The sequence below is a fragment of the Ceratotherium simum genome, chromosome 7 (assembly GCF_057802395.1).
Source record: "Ceratotherium simum simum isolate JZ-2026a chromosome 7, ASM5780239v1, whole genome shotgun sequence".
In the NCBI taxonomy this organism is placed as follows: Eukaryota; Metazoa; Chordata; class Mammalia; order Perissodactyla; family Rhinocerotidae; genus Ceratotherium; species Ceratotherium simum.
The window spans coordinates 43,231,743-43,253,578 of NC_141906.1; the positions used below are offsets into that span (position 1 = coordinate 43,231,743).

Sequence of the window (21,836 nt, forward strand, 5' to 3'; positions counted from 1 at the left end):
TCACTACATCATATCCCCTACCATTTTGTTGAATAAAAACTGTGTTGCCATGGTGGATGTTATTCATCTTATAAGTGAAGATAACTGAGGCATTCGGAAATGAAAGTTCTTTTTTAATGATCCGATAAATGCAGAATTTCATTTCTCCTTTCAGAATTATCCAAAATACAAGGCAAGTCCATAAACCCGATTAGCAGATAAAAGGCTGTCTATCGTTGGGAATGTTAATCTGGTCACATGTTGCAAATATTTAACTGTTATCTCCATCGTATAATCCCTTCTGGTAAATTTATCTAGAAATATTTTTACAGCTCTCTCCATGCCATACAATTCACAAGAGGAGAGCTGACTTAAGCTAACATTCTGAAACCATTCTCCAGAGATTTTAAGATGTAAAATTGTATATTTGATTTATCACATTATGGTAACTAACACACTAAAAAAGCAGAACATTTTGATTACTAGCATTAAACAGAGCTCTTAAAAGATTCCAAATGTATTCCACAGAGGGTTGTCAGTGGAGGTGGAATGTACGGGATTATCTTTCTATCTCAACTGAAATGATTTCACGGTAAGCATTTGGTTACTTAGTAACATTAAAATTGCAATTATGTTCCCTTATAATTAACGACCTTCAAATAAATAGTTTTGCGAACAAATTACATACTTCACCAGAATTTTATTCTTTCCATCTTGGTAGTTATTTCACTCAATTTCTAAATGTAGAGAGCATGATCTTCCTCTCTAAATGCTTTTCTACATTCGAAAGAAGACAAGTTAGCTTATCTGAAGCTCAATGTGGAGATGAATAGAGCAACAGGAAATGGACTACGTTTTTTAAAACAATGAATTGAGAAGGATGGAATGAGAATCTGTGCTGTCATATTCCTTGTGACTCCAAAACCTCTACAGTTAAAATAAAAGAATTATGCACTTAAGGTAGCTGAACAATCATGTCTAAGAATATTGTGTGTACAGTTATGTTGTTAAAAATACATTCTGGTAAATTTTATATAATCCTCATACACATGACATTATGCAGTCAAAGCATTCAGTTGCTTGGCCCAATTAATCACTTTTACTAAAGATATTTGCAAATAGTAAGAGTTTAGGAAAGGCTTATTATGACTGATGAAATGAAGTCTCAAGTTTTTATTGAAAATTTTAGCATTAAAGAAATTAACAAGAAAAGAGTATCTATTTTGTCATTTTTGACAAGGCTAGCAACAGTGATAGTGACCATGAACATTTAGTTGTAGGCAAGGTGAAAAGTAACTACTGGAAAGAAAAGAAGCTAATACCTTGTTTATATTAGTAGCACTCTCCTGCTCTTCTCAGGTGCCAAAGATAATGCACTGTCATCTAATCCTCTACTGACACATTAGATGAGATGCCCAATCCCTTAGTTTAAAAATCTGCTATTTCAGAAGCACCAATAGGAAGCATACATCTTCTAATCACCACTCTTATGCCATTTGTCCAAGAGACATCAATTATTTGCCATGTACTGTGCCAGGTATGGAATATACAGAAATAAATATGACATGGTCCCTGGCACCAAGAAGCTCATGCCTAAGAGAGAAACAGATTATAACATACAGCATAATTAAATGGAAGTATACATAAGATGTAGTGACAGCACGATGGAGGTGACACTTAGGATGTCTTCTGAATGATAAGTAAGAGTTTGATAGGTAAAGTCATCTAAGCTATCCTTTCCTCCAAGAAATCTTTGCTGACCCTGTCCTCCCTGCACCGATCAGAACGGATCTGAGGTGATATCTTTGAGCTCACAGAATGCTTAATGCATTGCATTGCCATGATTTGGTATAATTAGATAACACCACAAAATCCTCTAAAGGCTTCACAATTTATTAAAAGTAAAAGCCAAAGTGGGCATAATTCTTAATTATTCAGTCTACTCTCTTTGGCTTTTGATACTTATCTCTTTCAACTCTTCTGATCATTCATGCCACGTCTGCCACCCTGGGCCTTTGTTGCTCCTGAAATGTATGGGGCATCTTCTGCTTCTGGGCCTTTGTTCTTGTTGTGCCCTCAGTGTGGACAGCTCCTCCCACAAGTACCAGCATGGCACCCTCCCTCGCATACGTTAAGTCGTCTCAGATATCATCTTCTCGGGCCGGCCCCGTGGCTCAGCGGTTGAGTGCGCGCGCTCTGCTACTGGCGGCCCGGGTTCGGATCCCGGGCGCGCACCGACACACCACCTCTCCGGCCATGCTGAGACCACCTCCTACATACAGCAACTAGAAGGATGTGCAACTATGACATACAACTATCTACTGGGGCTTTGGGGAAAAAAAGGAGGAGGATTGGCAATAGATGTTAGCTCAGGGCTGGTCTTCATCAGCAAAAAGAGGAGGATTAGCATGGATGTTAGCTCAGGACTGATCTCCCTCACAAAAAAAAATTAAAAAAAAATATCGCCTTCTCAGTAAAATCCTTCTTGATCACCTTATTTAAAAACACTACCTTCACATGCACTCTCCAAATGTCCTTTTCCAGCGTTATTTTTCTTACATTACATACTTCGCTTTTAGTTTTTATTATCTATCTCCCCATCTCACCATTATTTGGAGTGGTGGAAAGGACTTTTATAAATAAGTGAATCATATTTGTATTCAATCATTCCATGTACTATAAATTAGAATGTAAGTTCCATGAAGTCAGGGACTTTTGTTAGGTTTGTTCATTGCCGTATTCCCTGGGCCAAAAAGAGTTCCTGGCATGTGGGAGGCACTCTACAAATGTTTGTAGGATGAATTAAAACTAAACTAAAATCATGTATTCATTATTGAAAATACATATTAAGCCCTTACAATGTTTCAGATGCCCATTGGAGATGACCTTTAGATGGAAGAGACTGACAATACATATTAATTGCAGATTGGATTTAATATAATAAAGAAATAGAGTTCTTTACTTAAAAATATGGTGTGTGTGTGTGTGTGTGTGTGTGCATGTGTGTGTGTTTTAATTAGGGCATTCAGAAAAGGCCTCTTGGAGGAGATGGTATTTTAGCTGAGACCTGATGTCCAAGATGGAACACTAATTTATAGAGCTGGTGAGCAGGGACGGGTTGTATTCAAAGCAGGGGATGAGGTGAGTAATGTATAAATGTCCAAGGGAGGAAAGAGTTTGAGAAATTTTTTAAGTGCCAGGGCAACTGAAAAGGAGTGGGTGTGGAGGACAGTGGCATGAGTAAGGCGGTTGGTAGAGGCTACATCGTGCTGGCTTAGGAGACACGATAAACCATTGGGATTTATTTGAAGAGTTTTTGGAAAGTGTCAAATGGTTTTGATTAGAAAAATGGCATGATCTCTTATAGATTTTAAAAAGATTCTTCTGGATTCTGTGTGGTGAGTGAATGAGACTGTTGCAAGGATGGAGCTAGGACAATAGTTAGAAGGCTCCTATAACAGTCCAGGTGCGATCCAATGGCTTGGGTTAGACAGATAACAGAAACAATGGTGAAAAGCAAAAATATATAAGATCTACTTTAAAGATAGATTAACAGATGTTGCTGATGGATTGAACTTGGGAGGTGAAGAAAAGGGATAACTTTCCATTTTCTAGCTTTGGTAATGAAATAATATCATTTACTGTGATGGGGAATCTGACCTGATCGGGGGGAATGGATGGAAATCTAGTTTCTTTTCTGACCCATTTTAAGTTTGAAAGGTCTGTATGATATTCAAGTGGAGATGTCAAGTAGGTAGGGAGATATATAGGTTCGATCTATGCCTGTCTTCACCATTAAGCTATGAATTTCTCAAGGGGAGATATTTTACTTTATTCATCTCTGTGGAAAACTGGGTGCTTTATAAATGTTGCTGTAAAAGACTATTCTCTTTATATCCTGCTGGCTTACCAGGATAGTAAGACTAAAGCTGCTAAACACTAAGTTTGGAAGTGACATCTCCTTACTCTTTTTTACTCTTTAGATCAGAATAGGCCATTTTATATAAATGGTTGGCTTCAGCATAACTTTTTTTGTGAGTGTGTGAGGAAGACTAGCCCTGAGCTAACATCTGATGCCAATCCTCCCCTTTTTTCTTGAGGAAGATTGGCCCTGGCCTAACATCCACGCCCATCTTCCTCTACTTTATGTGGGACGCCGGCACAGCATGGCTTAACAAGCAATGCATCTGTGCGTGACCGGGATCCGAACCTGCGAACCCCGGGCCGCCGAACCGGACCGCGCGCACACTTTAACTGCTGCGCCACCGGGCCGGCCCACCAGAATAACTTTTTAAAAAGATTTTTCTTTGTTTTGGAAAATGAACCCAATGGGCCCTTTGGATACGACATAATAAACCTGATGACAAGTTTTCAGAAGAAATAAAACAGATCAAACATAGGCATAAACTTGTATGCATAAGGAAATATGAAGAATTTTAGATTGGAGGATCCTAAGAGGTAACAGAAAATAGTAAAAACAGATGCGGAGAGGCCAGGGGCTGTGTGAGGTAGTAAAATACATGAAAAAGTTGGGGCAGTGGAAAGGACTTTTATGAATAAGTAAATCATATTTTTATCCAATAATTCCTTTTACCAAAAATATTGGAATTATGGTTTTATATTGTATTTGACAGGATCTACACCTCACATGACATTTGTTCTAATTGAGAACAAAGAGAGACATGGTCAGATGTGGCTGTAAAAGTAGTGAGAGTAAACTACTAAAAATAGGTTCAAGTTATTTGAGATCTCTAAAAATGTGACTATGATAGAAATAGGTTGAAAAATTTTCTTCTTAATTTCCAGTTATGTTTAAAGCAACTATGTTGTTTTAAAATTCTGTGAGTTGCTGGGGAAACTGGAAAAGGGGCTATTAAATTGTATATGGAAAGCTATATTGCAAAATACATCAAGTGGAGATGTAAGTAGTTATAACTTTTCAGAAGCGACATAATGTGTAAAAGCCTAAGGGAAAGATGAAAGCCTCCAAAATTGATATTTTGATGGAGACTTATGCCACCTCTACTATAAACCATTGGTATGTTTGTGGGCATCCATCTTATTGGCCTGTTGGGGATTGTATTGATAAGGAGGGTGAGTAAGCCTGGAAGAAAAGCCAGCATCTTCTTGGATCAACAACATAATTAAAGGAAAGATCACTGGACCAAGAATTAGAACCAAGTTCCAAATCATGTCCAAGTGTGAATTTAGGAAAGTTAGTTCTCCTCTCTGGTCCTCAGTTACAACATTTAGATAATGAGGAATAAGAGATAAATAATTCCTTCTAGCTATAATAATCTAATCTGTGATTGACAGATGAATGGCAACCCAGGAAGTGGAGAAGGATAATATCCTTAATAAGAAGGAAACTGTGGGAGTGAAATAAACTGTCAAGATTTGGAGGCTAAATTCAATTTAAGTAGCATAGAAGCAAAAAAAAAAAAAAAATCTTGAGTGAAAATTTAAGAATGAGTTATTTAGGTAAAGTCTGTCAGTTACCTGCCATATATAATACTTTTCATTTTGTGTCATAAATTGAAACAACATTTATTGTTCAAGTTCACTATATGTAGCAATTTGCTTAAAGATATTTTAAAAATATACAAGGGAATTTGTAAACATTTCTAAAATCTTCTCATAAGTCTTACCTTTTGGAATATAGAAACCTCTTAACTACCTCCTTCTGGTACCATATTAAAAACGCAAGGGAAAATTTCTAACTCTTCAAACCATACACCAGTGGCATTCCATAGTCTACAGAATAGCTATTAAACTAAAAAGTTCACCAGTTCCAGAGATTCTTTCTTCCACTTCTCCCTATAGTAAATTCTATGCTGTAGCAATATCAAAGTGCTTGCTGCTTCCCAAATATACAATACTCTCTTGTTCCCTCACATCTTTACACATACCATTCCTCTGCCTACAATGTACTTCCTTTCTTTGTATTTCTACCCAAACCTTAGCTATCCTTCAAGGTTTATTTTATTTATTTACTTATTTTTTGTGCTAAGCACTTTATCATATTTTATTATTTTCTTTTATTGAGGTAACATTGGTTTACAACATTATATGAATTTCAGGTGTACATCATTACATTTCAATTTCTATGTAGATTACATCATGTTCACTAACAAAAGACCAATTACCATCCATCACCATATAAATGTGCCCAGTTACCCCGTTTACCCTCCTCCCTCCCCCTTTCCTCTCTGGTAACCACCAATCTAATCTCTGTATCTATGTATTTGTTTGTTGTTGTTGTTTTTGTCTTCTATGTATGAATGAGATCATATGGTATTTGACTTTCTCCCTCTGACTTATTTAGTTTAGTGTAATACCCTCAAGGTCCATCCATGTTGTCACAAATGGCAAGATTTCATCTTTTTTACGGCTAAGTAGTATTCCATTGTGTATGTTTACCACATCTTCTTTATCCATTTATCCATTGATGCGCACTTAGGTTGTTTCCAAGTCTTGGCTATTGTGAATAACGCTGCAATGAACATAGGGGTGCATATATCTTTATGCATTCGTGTTTTCATGTTCTTTGGATAAATAACCAGCAGTGGAATAGCTGGATTGTATGGTAGTCCTAATCTTAAGTTTTTGAGGAATCTTCATACTGTTTTCCTGGTACTGGCTGTACCAGTTTGCATTCCCACCAGCAGTGTACGAGAGTTCTCTTTTCTCCTCATCCTCTCCAACACTTGTTATTTCTTACCTTGTTAATTATAGCCATTCTGATGCGTGTGAGGGGATATCTCATTGTAGTTTTTATTTGCAATTCTCTGATAATTAATGATGTTTAACATCTTATCATGTGCCTGTTGGCCATCTGTATATTCCTTCAAACTATAGTAAGTACCATATACCAGGTAAAGTCTTCCATGATTCTATTAAAATCACTAACTAATGCCTAAAATTAACTCATTCAACAATTATTGACCATCTGTTATGTGCCAGGCAATTTCTAGGTGTTCTTCCAGACTTTCTATGCTATTTTTGCACTAAATTCTTCTTTCCATCTATCTACCCATTAATTCACTCATAATATATGATTCATGTTATTTGTACACATATAACATCACACTTCACTATACTTATCAATTTCTGTGACTGTTTTTGCCATCAAACTCTGAATTCTCTGAGTACTTAGATTCTGTTGTACTCATCTTTATTGAACAAGCAAATTTAGAAAAGCTACATGTGAAACCATTTTATATATTATTATTCTGTAACAGCCACCTTGACCAAAAATACTGGCTCCATGAAAAAATCTTACCATACGTGATTTGTAACTTTAGATGAAGCAGGAAACTTTCCTCTTTTAAAATATAAAAATATCACTGGGAGAGAAGGTGTAATAAGTCATTTTTAAAACAAATATATGGGGTTAGGTGTGTAAGACATATAGACAGACTCTATGAGAGGACAGGATACCTAGGATGGAAGAAAGAGAAAAAGCATGAAGTAAAAATGAGGAATAAAAACAACAATGGGTAGGGCATCTTAGGCAACAGAGATAATAATCTGGAGGTAGGAAATGACATGATGTACTTTGGAAAGATGAAGCTAGAGCATTTAGAGGCAAGAGTGAACACAGCAAAAGAGAGGTTTAGAGAGGATGGCAAGGGCGAGACAATAAAGAGCTTTAAATGCAATGATAGATAATTTGAACTTTATCTTGTAGGCAATGGGAACAGAAGAATTAAATTTTAGAAAGATCACTCTGGCAGCAATGAGGAAGATGAATTGCAAGGGTGGTAGAGGGGACGCAGGAAGACCAAACAGGAAACAATTGCAATAACAAGAGAGGAAGGTCTGAAAGCAGCAGCAGTGTGAATGCAGAGGAATGAAGACGCAGGAATGAAGTATTTAGTCATCGATTAGACTTGAGAGTTAAGGTTTTAAAAGAAGATTCTACGATGACTCTCATTTTTCAAGGCTGAAATGTCTGAAGAAGAGGGCAGGAGGAGCTTTAGATGGTAAGATGATGAGTGTGTCTCACTCTAGCTGAGTTTGAGGTGCCTATGAAAAACTCACTGGGAATGTCATATAAGCAGTTGAATATGTGGGCGAAGATCTTAGGAGAGAATTGCGGTTTGAAAACATAAATTTGGGGAAACATAATAAGATGCTTAAGAAGAGCAACTTTATCTTATTTTCTCTGTATTCTCCATTTCCAACATAAAGCCTGGAACCTTCAACAAATGCTGAGCTGCTGCCATTAATGTTGAGCTGATACCATTACCAACCTCCACAATCTCTTGATTAGATACGTAACAGATGTAAATCTCCTATCACAAAGGAGGAGTTCAATAAATGGACATTCCATAGATAACTTGGACAGTTGTTTTTTACTATTACATGTTTCAGGATTATAAAATATCAATACATATTAAATGGTCAACATTACAATATATACTGAAGTATATGGGGGCATGGTACTATTAAATAAAGAAAGTTTAAATTATTTCAAGGCATTACATCAATACTTTAAAAGCTTACAATTTCCAGCATAGTCAGAAATGGAATTGATGCTAATTCATGTTTAACCTCTGGCCAGAGGTTTGTACCCTTCCTTTCATCAGTGTTTTACTCTGTGCTCTGTAAGCTCATTTGTTTTTCTCTAGGTTTTTATGTCACTTATTTCCTATTCAATTATTTGTAACATCCATTTTTAGCTTAGCTGAAAGTAGAGTAAAATGGATTTTAAGGCTTTGATCATTACATTTCCTAGGTTCATGTCTTAAGCTAGGCAGAAGGACAAATTGGAAATAAAAGAAAGCTGAGAGAGCGAGTTGGATAAAATGTAGAATCCCAGAAATGAGACTGTCAACATTTAGGCTGCTTCATTTCAGCACCCAATTTTATTATCAATAACCTGATTTTTTTTTTTTTTAATTCTTCTGGTGGCATTAGAGAATTGAGTCCTACAATCAAACAATAGCACTGTTTACTTAGTGGGGGCCTGACACAGCTCAGATATTTTTGCTCTAGAAATAGTCCACCTCATACTTAGATGAGTCTGCATGTATGAATCTTACCTGGGCAAAATCAGTCATGGGGTACTTGAGGTATTTGTTCCATTATTCTAATTTGGATTATTTATGGGCCCAAATTAGCATAATCTGTGACAAATATTGAAATACAAAAGAATTAAACAAATGTGCTGGCCAAGGAAACTATTCTTTTTTTGAGTTGCTATTAACACACTGCATTCAAAAAAGCAAAACATTTTTTTTGGTTTTGAGGAAGAACAGCCCTGAGCTAACAACCACGCCCATCCTCCTCTTTTTTTTTGCTGAGGAAGATTCGCCCTGGGCTAACATCTGTGCCCATCTTCCTCCACTTTGTATGGGACGCCCCCACAGCATGGCCTGACAAGCAGTGCATCTGTGCGCACCCGGGATGCGAACCTAGGCCGCCAGCAGCAAAGCACGCGCACTTAACCGCTACGCCACCGGGCCAGCCCCAGCAAAACATTGTTATGACAGGACTTCTATAATTTCTGGTACTGAGAAGATGACAGTGATGCTGAAAATAAGGGGAATTTCTAAATATCAGACTGAGAAAGCTCCAACTTACATCTCTGTCATAAGAAGGAAATTTTAAAGACTGGAATTTCTATAAACAACTCAATCAATATTTAGTCAGTACGTATTGCTCGTCTCACTCGATATACTTAGTGCTTTGAAATGGGTAAGAAAAGTATAAGACATGGTTTTGATGATAAAATACAACCATCCTTGAAAAAAAAGTTTCTTGGTGGTCTTATAGGGAATCATACCATTCTTTATTCTCATAGAATTAAGAATACTCATAGACTTAAGAATATGTGCACATATACTTAAAACTTCCTTAAAAATTACAAAGTGTCAATCATGATATAGAGATAAAAATTAGAATGTGTTTCTCACTAAGGCCTAGAATCACCTGCTATTTTATTATATAGTTGTTGTCTAATTTTTTAGAATTAGAGCCAGGATAAAACTACTGGGAGGGTCAACCATCTTTGCTCACACTGGAATAGGGACACGCTTAGGCAGTGAGGTAAAAAAAAAAAAAGGAACTGAAGGCACCAGGGACAGGTTCGGAAAGGACAGAGAAGGAATAATTAATATTGGGCATGGAATCCTCAACATGTCTGGAACATGCCCATTTTTATGTATTCCCATCTGTACTACCTCCCTTGAGGGCACCAGCATTTCTCACCTGGATTAATGCAACAACCTCCGAAATGGTCTATCTGCCTCTAGTCTTACCCATATTTAAGCTATTCTTTGAACTGAAATTAAAACCACCTTTCTAATAACATGTTATTTTACTCCCCTCTGTAAAACTCTTCTGTGGGTACTTTTTGTTCTTATCAAGTCACAATTACTTACCACGGCTTAAAATTCTCTAGCAGATCTGGGATAGTGTAGTGACTCTGGAGAATTGGGTTGGGGTCACATCACAGACTCTTGAATGAATGATATTTTAAGAGAAATATTCTGCTAGACCTTTAGAAGATGAACCAAGGTGAAGATACTATAAGCACAGTGATCAGTGAAGAATCTATTGCAATTAAGATGTTAAGAACATGTAGTGAGGTGAATCAGTGGGAATGGATGTGAGAAGCATCATGGAGATAAATTTAACAGAACTTGAAAACAACATATATTCATTGGATATTCAAGAGATTCAAGCCTGAACAATGAAGAGGATGATGATGCTATTAGAGAGTATTAAGGTGAGGGGCCACATCCTGTCACTGTAGGGTCATTGTGCCTGCCTTGTCAGCTTGGATCAAGAATTAGGCCAAAAAGTGCATCCATATCCTAATGGATCTGCCTCCTGCATGGGCTACATAAAAAGGTCCATATTCTCCATGAGTCTGGACCCCAGTTAGTACGAGAAACAGCTAAGACACCTGTGGATATAAAGCCCAGAGAACTCTGATAGAGCATGATTACCATCCTCCAACTTACATTGCATGAGAAAAAATGTTGGCTGTGTGGCTCTAAGGACCAAAAAAATTATCAAAGACCAAACTGCAATGAGTAGAATTTACAAAAATTTCAGATTAGAATAAGCAAGAGTATTTTAATAATCAGCTAGAACATGTAGAAAGATGTTCTACATGAGAATGTAGAGAATGTGTTGAGAGACATTGGGACTCCTATCTGTAAAATTTCACCAGACAGATTATGGCATATTGAAGCTGAAAGGGCCTTTATGTCACAAGAGAAAGCAGCATCCCAGATGGGAGGAAGTGACTTGGACAAGGTTGTAAAGTTGGTGACAGATTCTGATCTAATTTGATTTACTGCCCAATGCCCTCCATACTACATAACAGTGGCTACTCATGTTCAAGCAGCAGTGTTGTGATTCCCTCAGGGACACCACAGAGGGAAGGCCTGAACTGGATGGGGCAAGTGGAAAAGAAGGGAAAGGAAGTTGAGCGTGAACACAGACCGTCTATTGGGATGGATTATATAATAGGGAAAGGCAAATAAAAACTATTTTTCATGGCATTACTGCTTGAAGACATCTGTGAAGTCATTAGAAATAACTAATTACTGGTAACAATGTTGATTAAAAAATCATAATAACTATAATATTGAACACTTATTTTGTACAAGGCTCTGCGATAGGTTCTTAGCCTGGATATTTCTCTCTTTTTACAGCAGCCTTATCAATTAGATACTATTATTGCTTTTCATTTTACAAATAAGTAAACAAAGGTTAAAGAAGTTATCTAACTTGCCCCAAATCATTTCTCTAATAGGTGAAGGAACTGGGACTTGGAACTCAGTCCATGTTTTGGAACTCAGTCCATTTTGCTATAGTGCCAACGTGCTTACCATAGTGGGTCACTTAGTTTAAGAAAACAAAATATTTCATATTTACACATGTCCCTAGTGCACAGAAGGGCCCTAGAGAGACATTTCAGAAGCTTTCTTGGTAAAAAACAAAAACAATTAGCCAATCTCCTGGATTGTTACTTATTTAATGAAATGTATTAGTAATTTGAAATGGACTACAATGAATTACTCAGAGAAAATGGGTTCAACTAATTGGTCCAGAAAATCATCTCAAGGATATAATTAAATTGCCTAGTGTACTATTACTGCTAGCATAAACACTGTTACCGATCTTCAGGACTGCTTGCATTTCCAGCATAATTAAAAATAAGTGGTGGGAAGACAAGATCCATGAACAAAATGTGGTTCGAGGAATCAGTCATGTGGTTAGCTAATGAAAGCAAAGCTAGGTCAGTATTTGAATTGTTTCCAGCATTTGGGTTTCCTATATATTTTAGTTCTTAGGAATCAGCCGTTTAAAATAACCATCAAACTCTGAGGCTCTGAGGATTTTTTAGGGCAGTTACTATCTTTTTTAAGACCATACTTTTGGGTCATAGTGTTGTTTGGAACAAAAGACGCTTAATAAATATATGTTGAATAAGTGAATTCAATCCTTATAAAAAGTAACATTTTCTTCCAAATTTTATGGGAGACACAATTTAAAAGACATACGTGACACTCACCACTCATCCTTGCCCATCTTCCTCTACTTTATTTGTGGGACGCCTGCCACAGCATGGCTTGATAAGCAGTGTGTAGGTCTACGCCTGGGATCCGAACCTGTGAACCCCAGGCCGCCGAAGTAGAGCACGTGGACTTAAACACTATGCCACCGGGCTGACCCCATAAATGTAATTATTTTTTAAGTGCCAGGATATTTTCATGACTGATTTCCACTATGCATGAGAGGTCACGAAAGAGGGATCAATCATGTCTGCCATGGGTCCTGCATTATATATGCCTGATTCATAGCCTAAAAAAACATTTGAACTTGGTAAATGGATAACAATATTTTTGAGATCTTAGTTAGGGTCATATGGTTTTCTCCTTTGCCATGAGTTACCTTCTGTGAGAGCTATGAAATAATATTACTCTCTAGGGAAGATGCAGAATAAACAGGTGTCTGCATCTCTCTTCCTGACACGTTAGGAAGATATACACATATATGTTAGGAAAGGAGCATAATTTTATTACACTCTTATAACCTGGATTATTTCTTGGTACACAGCAGGCAACCAAGGAATGTTTGCTATTGAATTAGGGAATGCCATTATAATTCCAGTGACTGTGCAGGCATGGTCATGATCTCTGCAAAATTCAGGTGTTCAACATGAGAAGATGGAGGTATTCATTATCCAGTCAGTTTTTTTTTTTTTAACAAATGAAAATTAAAGAACTAGTTCCTGAGAAACGCCAAATATAATAAGCATGTCTTAAGTGATCTAAGCAATAGCCCAGAGGATCTTACCATTAAGTTCTTCTATGGTTTGCTTGAGACCATACCAAAAACACTGTGAGCCACAGAAACCAAAATTTAATAAGTTCAGCAACAGTAGTTTCACAACATTGATAGTAGCCTTTTCCTTTTGCTTTTTAAAATAGGTTCTAAATTTTCTGGATTCTCCTACCTGTCACAACATAGGAGCCTACTGTGGTGTACAACCATTGAGATGGGTGTTAGGACACCCATATTCCTATCTTGATTTTGAAAATATGATTTCCTGCATGAACTTAACCAGTTTCATGAATTGCTGTTGTTAAACATGAGCATTTAGGAACTCTCTCTCTCCATTTCTCCCTCTCTCTCTCTCTCTCTCTATCTCTCTCGTTCCTACTCTCCCCCATAGCCCCACCTCTCTTTAAATTTAATTGGAGAGATGTGACATAAGCATAGAAAATAATAAACCCTAAAATGTTGTGGTGTATGATAAAATGCCGTGCTGTTTTTTCCTTCTGTCAATTTTATAATGACTTTTTTAATCCTGTAGTCTTCCCTCACTGACTGGAATCCCATTCCCTCTCTTGTCTGTGCTTTCCTTTTTCACTTAGCAAATAACAAACTCCTATTCAGGCTTTAAGTCCCAGGTCAAGTATCAAATTTTGATGGAAATTTTTTCTAATGCTAAATGCTTTCCTCCTACCTAAATCAGAGTTAAGTGGCATTCAACTCTGCACTCAATCTTATCATTGAATATGACAACATCATTTAATTAACTTCTTTTCTCCTGTCCTCTCCCCTTGTCTGAAAATCCCTTGAGGGCAGGTGCTATGCCTTACTATCTTTCACTCACTCATTCCAAAAACTTTCATTGAACATTTGTTATGTACACTGTTATGTACACTCTATTTAGTGTTAGGAATTCTTGACCCTAAGTTCGGTATATTACATAGAAAATAGTTCTGTGGGATGAATAAATGGGAACTTACAGTAAGTCAAGGAAATTTTAAAAGGTAGCTCATTTTAAAGAAAAATCTTAAATGGAAAGTTCATCATTGTGGGGTGGTTTTCTGGGCAGAGCAGAGAACAACAGTCTTCATCTCACATCATTAAATTCGTAATTCTCTGTTTAACAAAAGTGAACTCTTTATCTTTAAATGTCATATATTTTCTACAGTTTTAACAACATTGGAAAGGAAAATAAAGATGGAAGTTTTGGAAAAGCATATGCTGTTGTAAAAAGTTATTATTATGGTCATAATTATTGTTTTATAGATAGGGATATTTGGGAGAGAGGATTTAAAATCCAGGATTTTGATTCAAAGTTGTGTTTCTAGCTCTTTATTAATCTTAGAAAAGCATGGAAAAGTACAATAGTAGAACCCATTCTATATGAAAAATTAGAGAAGACTCAGGAGGAGTCTAACGTGCAACCCTGGCACTTGTTCTAAGATAGCTCTGCAAGTATACTAAATGAGAAAAATATAAAGTAAAAAAGAAGAAGGCTTTTGTTTTCCTAAAATTAATTGCTGTTTAGTAGTCAATGTTGACAAAGATGTGAAAATCAGGGACTCTCAACTATGTGTTTTTTGTTTTGTTTTGTTTCTTTTTTTTTTTGCTGAGGAAGATTTGCCCTGAGCTAGCATCTGTGCCAATCTTCCTCTATTTTGTATGTGGGTCGCTGCCACAGCATGGCCACCAACGAGTGGTGTAGGTCCATGCCTGGGAACTAAACCTGGGATGCCAAAGGAGAGTGTGCCAAACTTAACCACTAGGCCATGGGGCCTGCCCCATCAACTACTTTTTTGAGGATAAGCTGGTAATATGCATCAAGAGTTCTAAAAAGTACCTGGCCTTTAATTCAGGAAGTTAGCTTTTAGAAACTGCTCTTAAAGGAAAATGTTCATGTCTTTTCATATGAGAATTTTCACTGAATTTTTGTTTATAATAATAAAAATTTGATTCAACCTAAATTTTAATTATTGATTTTCTAAATAACTTGTGAAGATTAAAAATGAATATCTAAAACTAACCATTTAACATGGAGATTTATCAGCAGTAATTAAGTTAGGGACTACAAAGCAGTATATGTAGTGTTATCTCATTTTTGTAAAAGTCCATGTGAAGGTATATTTCAAGAGACTTAGATATAGTATTATATATATGATATACATAAGTATGTACATGGAAAAGTTTTGAAGGATATGCACCAAATTATTAGTTCTATTTATTTTGAGGGCAGTGACCTTACGGATAATATGGATAAATAGACAATGAAATAAATAATACAAAGACGTAGAATCACATACTGCAAATATATTCCAAATTTAAAATACCATACTCAGCACCTTTAACGGAAAGCAGATATGATTTCAGCCTAAGTTTGCATATGGACATATATGGCCACCTGCCTTGGGTTTCTCTGGAGCAGCACCGGCTTTCTTGTGTACCTATGGTCACTGCAGTTCGAGGATAATAGAGGTCAAAATATCTCTCCAATCACACTTTCTTATGCTTCACCTACAGAAATGTGAATGGCATGAATAGTTTAAAAAGTACCCAGCTCAAACCAAATACTGGATAATGCCATGAAGCACATATCAATAATCCCAACTGAAAGTCTGGGCTTTGGTCCCAGACTTCCTGGTGAACAATAGACTCTGTGGGCGGATAGACAATGGAAATTAGAACCAACCTCCCAGTGAAAAGAAACTGACATCATGAATGAGTTCTTAACTTGAAAAAAACCTAAGAAGCAATTTCTGAAAACAGCCCTGCAGGGAGTTTATGCACATCTGTGAAAAAGTAAAAAAAAACAAAATAAACCTCAGGGCTGGAAAGGAACTTACCTATCATTTAGCTCAATTCTTTCATTTTTCAGATGAAGAAATTGAGGCCCAAAAGGGGAAAAAGTTGCCAAAGTCACTCAGTAAATTAGTTCTTTAGAATCAAATCTCTTGATTCCCAACCTAGTGCATTTCTTATCTAATTCTTCTAAGCCAAAACACAACTGTTTCTGTAGGCTATGTAATTCTCCTGACAAAAGGAGATTACGCCATATCAAATCCTTTTTTGATCATCCCAGGCCGAATTATGTAATATTATGGTTATACAGCACTCTATTTTAAACCTCTGTTAGATTATTTGCAAAACAGTATCAAATTATTTATTTATCTCTCATAGCAAATGATGTGTTCCTCGAGGACAAGAATCATATCTTACTCACCTTGAATCCTTAGTGCCCATTACATTGCACAGAAAACAGAAGGCACTCAGTAAATATTTCATAAATGAATGAATGAATAATTTTTTTTCTATTATAACTGGTGATGAGAGGCACATTTGATGGATTAGCCAAGGGGTATCATGATATGACGGAGAGAGTTGGGTCTGATAGTTAAGAGCCCTGGATTTAAGTCCCATCTGTATCAGTTCCTAAATGCGAGTCTTTAGGCAAGACCCATAAGTGCTGTGAGTAACTTATTCCTCATCCATAAACAGGAGGAAATAATACCTGCAATTCCACCTCCCAGTGTGGCCATAAGGATCAAATATGATACATGTGAAAGTAAAAGCAATTTTATTAATAGCAAATTGTTACATAAATGGAAGAGGTGTGTGTGCAGGTAGAGGGCTTTTAACCATGGTCTGGCTTTTTCATGGGAAGGCCATTCAAATAGAATGCCCATTATAATAAAATACAATATGTAGGGCTATTTCTACTGGTATATGACATATATCTCAGGTATGCTCTGCTGAAAAATCCAAAGTCCATGGCTATATGGTCCTGAGAGAATGACAGTTCAGAGATACATCAGCAGAATTCTGACATTTGAGTGACATAGCCACAGATTTGGGGATTCCATAAACTTGGAAAGACTTTAAATTCCAAAATTTTCTCCTAAAATGCATAAATAATTGCAACTGGAGGATAAAAAAAGATGTTGCCATGCAGATACTTGGCAATTGTCCAAAAGACTTGTTCTTATTTGTTTCCGGTTTGGAAATTCTTCTTTATGTTTCAATAAAGCGATAAACTACTACATGACACAGGCTGCTGGTTTCCCTTATTTTTTTTTTTTTTGAGGAAGATTGGCCCTGAGCTAACATCTGTTGCCAATCTTCCTCTTTTTTTCCTCCCAAAGCCCCGGTAGATAGTTGTATGTCATAGTTGTACATCCTTCTAGTTGCTCTATGTGGGACACTGCCTCAGCATGGCTGCATGAGTGGCGCGCCCAGGATCCGAACCAGCAAATCCCGGGCCACCAAAGCGGAGGCTGCCAACTTAACCCCTACACCACCGGGCCAGCCCCTGGTTTCCCTGTTGCATAGAAGACATGGCAAGTGTTAAATTCGAGTGCCAACATCCTGCTGTAATTGCACAGACCAATGTCGTTCTTTGAAGCAAATAAATCTACTTGTAAATAATCATCCATCCAAGTACTTTTGGAAGAAAATTTAGGAACATCTGATCCTCTAAGTATACCAACAATCCTAAATGCTGTGCGTTGATAGCTAAAGACTCATTAGTTCTTTCTTAAGTATCAAAGGAGTGTAGCAAGAGGACAATGAGGGGAAAGTGAGGCATAGGCAAGAAACTCATGATACAAAAATTAGATTTCTTTCATTCAGGTAGTGAGTGTAGTGAAACAGAAGTCACATTGGCTTTGGAGGCAGACATTCTGAAGTTTGGATTTAAATTTTGTCCGGCCATTTAGTAGATATACAGTCTCAGTCAAATTTTACAACCTGTATGAGGAGAAAATCTTATATAGGCCATGCTGTCAGGGGCCAGAGAATCTGGTATGCTGAGCAGAGGTTAAACCTTTTCCTAGTTGCTCCCAAATGGATGATGTAATAAGGGCCAGGAATATTTCCAAGTTGTGGAAAACTTTTTCCCTTGGTTGGCCAAGCAGGGACAAGTGTGAGGAAAGGAGACAAGGAGGGATGCTTTAGGATAGCTCTTCTAAGCTTCAGTGAGACAAATTCTCTCATTTCTCCCTTGTTTCTTTGATTTTATGGGTTTTTTTTTTTTTTTGACTCGCGGTGAGAATGATAGCTCATGGATCAAGATTTAAGAGTAAGGACATAGAGAAAAAGAACCAAGAATAACATTTCTTCTGCATTTGATCAAAGCTTTAAGAATCTATGAAGTCCAGCTCAGCTCACAAAAAAACAATATTCCTAATAGAAGCTGATGCCAAAAGCTCAATTGTAATAAATTCAGGGATTTCTGTCCAGTGCCTCCCCTGTAAATGCATGCATTGGATCCTAATGGGGATCGTTCCAACCCATTAGTAGGTGGCTTGTTAAGGAGCTGGGGCCTGAGGTTCTGCTGGATCTCACAAAGTTTCACATGTATCAGCTCCTGAGTGCTGGCATTTCTCTGTATAATTATAGAAAACTGAAAATACCGCTTCTTAACACACTCAGTTTTGGTTTCCAGAAAAATAGGGCAGGTTAAATATCTGCACAGCTTTACTAAAGCAGAAGAGAGACTTCAAGGCAAATAGAACATTATTGATCTGACTGTGAATCTTCACTCTTCTAGTCAAAAATACTTTAAAAAATTCTAAAACCCCAGAGAGTAAAGCCTGGGCTTCACCATTTGTCTTCTCCTTTCTCCTGTTCTCAGTAATTAGCACACGATAAATGCTCAGTGATGTTTTCTCAATGAGGGAATCCATCAATCTCATTAAAAAATATCTCAAAAAAAAAAACCTCTCTCTCCTACGTCTTTTGTTCTAGTTGAGGGTTGCTTGATCTTTTGGGAGTAGGTTCTTCTCTTTGCTTTCCTCCTTCACTGACATTTCCATTTTAAATTTCTGATCAGGCCTTCTATTTCTGCAACTAGCTTTGACTTGCTAGTTCTTCCCCACGTCTCTAGAGGTCAAGCCCTTCAGAGGCAGCTGTCAAGTTCTGCCAAGAACCCTGGAAAGGAAAATAGCAATTCAAATACGAGCTCTGCCATTTACTTGCTGAATGGCCTTGAATCGTGCACTTAATCCCTCTGGACCTCAGTGTGCAATGTAAAGAATGAACTTTAACTGTGGTTCTTAACCAGGAATGCACACTGAAATCACCTATGGATGTCTACTAACATACACAAGCCCAGGTCCATCCACAGAGATTCTGATTCCCTAGGTCTGAGGAGAGGGAGGCAGCATAAATACCTGCATTCCTAAGACTACCCATAAGTTTCTTTCAAACAAAAGTTTGAAGTCCTAAAACTTCCAGAATTCTCAATCATTTATTCAACAAGAATTTATTAAACAGGAATGGTGTGCTCTGTATTATTCTAAAGCCTTTAGAGGAAATGCATTGGATGTTTCAACATTAATCTAACCATTAATTTTAATTATTCTATTAATCATTAATTTTAATGGGCAATTTAATTATTAACAGGAGTTATACTTCCTTTGGTCTCTGCCTCTAGCTAATCAAGTTCTGGAGCCAAGAAAGTAATATGCGAAACACACTCTACATTTCAGCTCATCTCCACTGTGAATACTAATTCCTAGGAATCGACTGACGCTAGAAAGGACACAGCTCTGTAGCTAGTACTGCTCAGTTCACTTTATATGGAGCTGGATTTATTCCTAATTATGGAGTAGGCCAAATTCATCAACTCTGGTGCCCTTTGTTACCTTCAACATCCTCATCCTGAGATTCCACACAGTGGAAATACAGTGTCTCAGGATGCCTTTTTGGTGTCTTGTGAAACTTAATCCAACTTCTCATACCTGTATTGGTTTAATGTGTTAAGGTCCTAAAAAATCAAGTGGTCTTCAGGGTCATTAATGGCCAATACAGTTACCTCTCCACCTCTTCACTTCTCTACCCCAAACTGTCAGTATTGCCTAAATTTTAAAAGAGAACTTCAAGACATCAATCTTCTTCCTTAAATGCTTTATTCAAATGTTACTTCAGTGAAGTCTTTCCTGACTTTCCCAGGCAAATCAAAGTTCTACTTCCCCTGAGCTACCTCTGCATTTTATATGATGCACTAATCCACGTTGACATGGATTTCTCACTTTCAGTGGCAAAGGCATTGCCTTTTTATCTCTGTATATGCATTGCCAACTATGAGTTCTGAACATTGCGTTCAAAAATTGGTGGTTGAACAAATGAACGAATGGATATTATAAGAATTTCTGACAGCTTTTTAAAACTGTCTTAAAAACTTCAGGCATCTTTTGAAAGAGAAATTATAAAATCCCCTCACAATTGACCACATTAGTGAACTTGTATTCTACCTTTTCTGAAAGAAAAAAATTGTATCATCAAATGATTATATTGTTTAGGTAAAGATATAGCATCCATTCACTCATGCCTTTACTTATTCAGGCAGACTGTGCGCCTGCAATTCCATTCAAGATAGGCAGAGGTGTGTCTGAAATAGACTCTCCCTTGAAGTAATTACAGTCTAGTGGGAAGGATAAAACACATAAATGAATAATAATAATAACAACAGTAATACAATGTTATAAGTCAGGTACATAGAAATTGCTACAAGAATTTGGAGAAAGTGATCAAAGAAGGAATCATAGGAAGAGTGAACTTTGAATTGGGTATTGAAAAAATATAGTATTGAATAAGAGAATTAGGAAGGGTATTTCAAGTAGAGAGAATACATATACAAGGGCAAGGAGATGAGTAAAACACGTATGGGGTTCATACATATTTTCACTGACTGGGAGAAAAGTTTGAAAAGGTGTGTAGGATGGAGGCAGATCAAGTATAGCTTTGTGTGCAACTGAGTTTGAGCTCTATCCTCTTGCATCAATGGGAAACCACTGGATTTCTCATCAGGGGAAATGACATCATCAGAAAGAGAAAGGGCTCACATAGGATAAACCTAAATTCAAATATCAGCTCTGCATTTGTTAGCTGTGTCACCTGAAGCAAGTTACTTAAACAATTTGAGATCCAGTTCATAATCTGTTAGTTACTGTAATGATTAAAGAAGTGATCACTTTAAAGCATTGAACACTGTTCTTAGCTCATAATATTCACTCGATAAAATGTTGTCACTGTATTTTATTTTAGAAACATTATCCTGTCTACATTGAGGATGCTATTTTGAAATCTGAAGAGATAGGAAAAGGAGAAACTGTTTAGGAGACTTTTGCTCAAATGGGAGGCAATTAAGGCTGGGCTAGTGCTCTAGGAGAGCAAGAAGAGGATCAATATTTCACAGGTACGTAGTACATGGGAAGATAATCATGACACTGCTGTTCTGCTATAGCTATGTGAAACATCTCTCTGCTCTGCTAAGGGCCAAGGTGACATTTACCATTGATCATACCTAGGTCCAGAGAATACCACCACTCTCGTAAGCACTCACTGCTGGACCCCATGAGTCAGGAGTGATTGATGGTATGTCATCTTTTTGAGAAACCTACAAACTACAAGTCATTATTGGCCATCAGGCTGTTAAGCAAGTCTGTCACCAAAAGACAGATCTGATGTGCAAATTGCATTTAGTGTTTCCTTACACAAGGAGAGAGTAAGCAGGAAAATTCCCTTCATATAAACTATAATTTTTTTAAGGATCCAAAAGTTAG

At 37.0% G+C, this 21,836-nt stretch overlaps 1 protein-coding gene across 1 annotated transcript in view; it reads right to left on the reverse strand.

The window, feature by feature from the left end:
• Positions 1 to 21,836, reverse strand: part of GRM5 (glutamate metabotropic receptor 5) — a 668,354-nt gene that overhangs the window by 229,159 nt on the left and 417,359 nt on the right. The window lies entirely within an intron of this gene.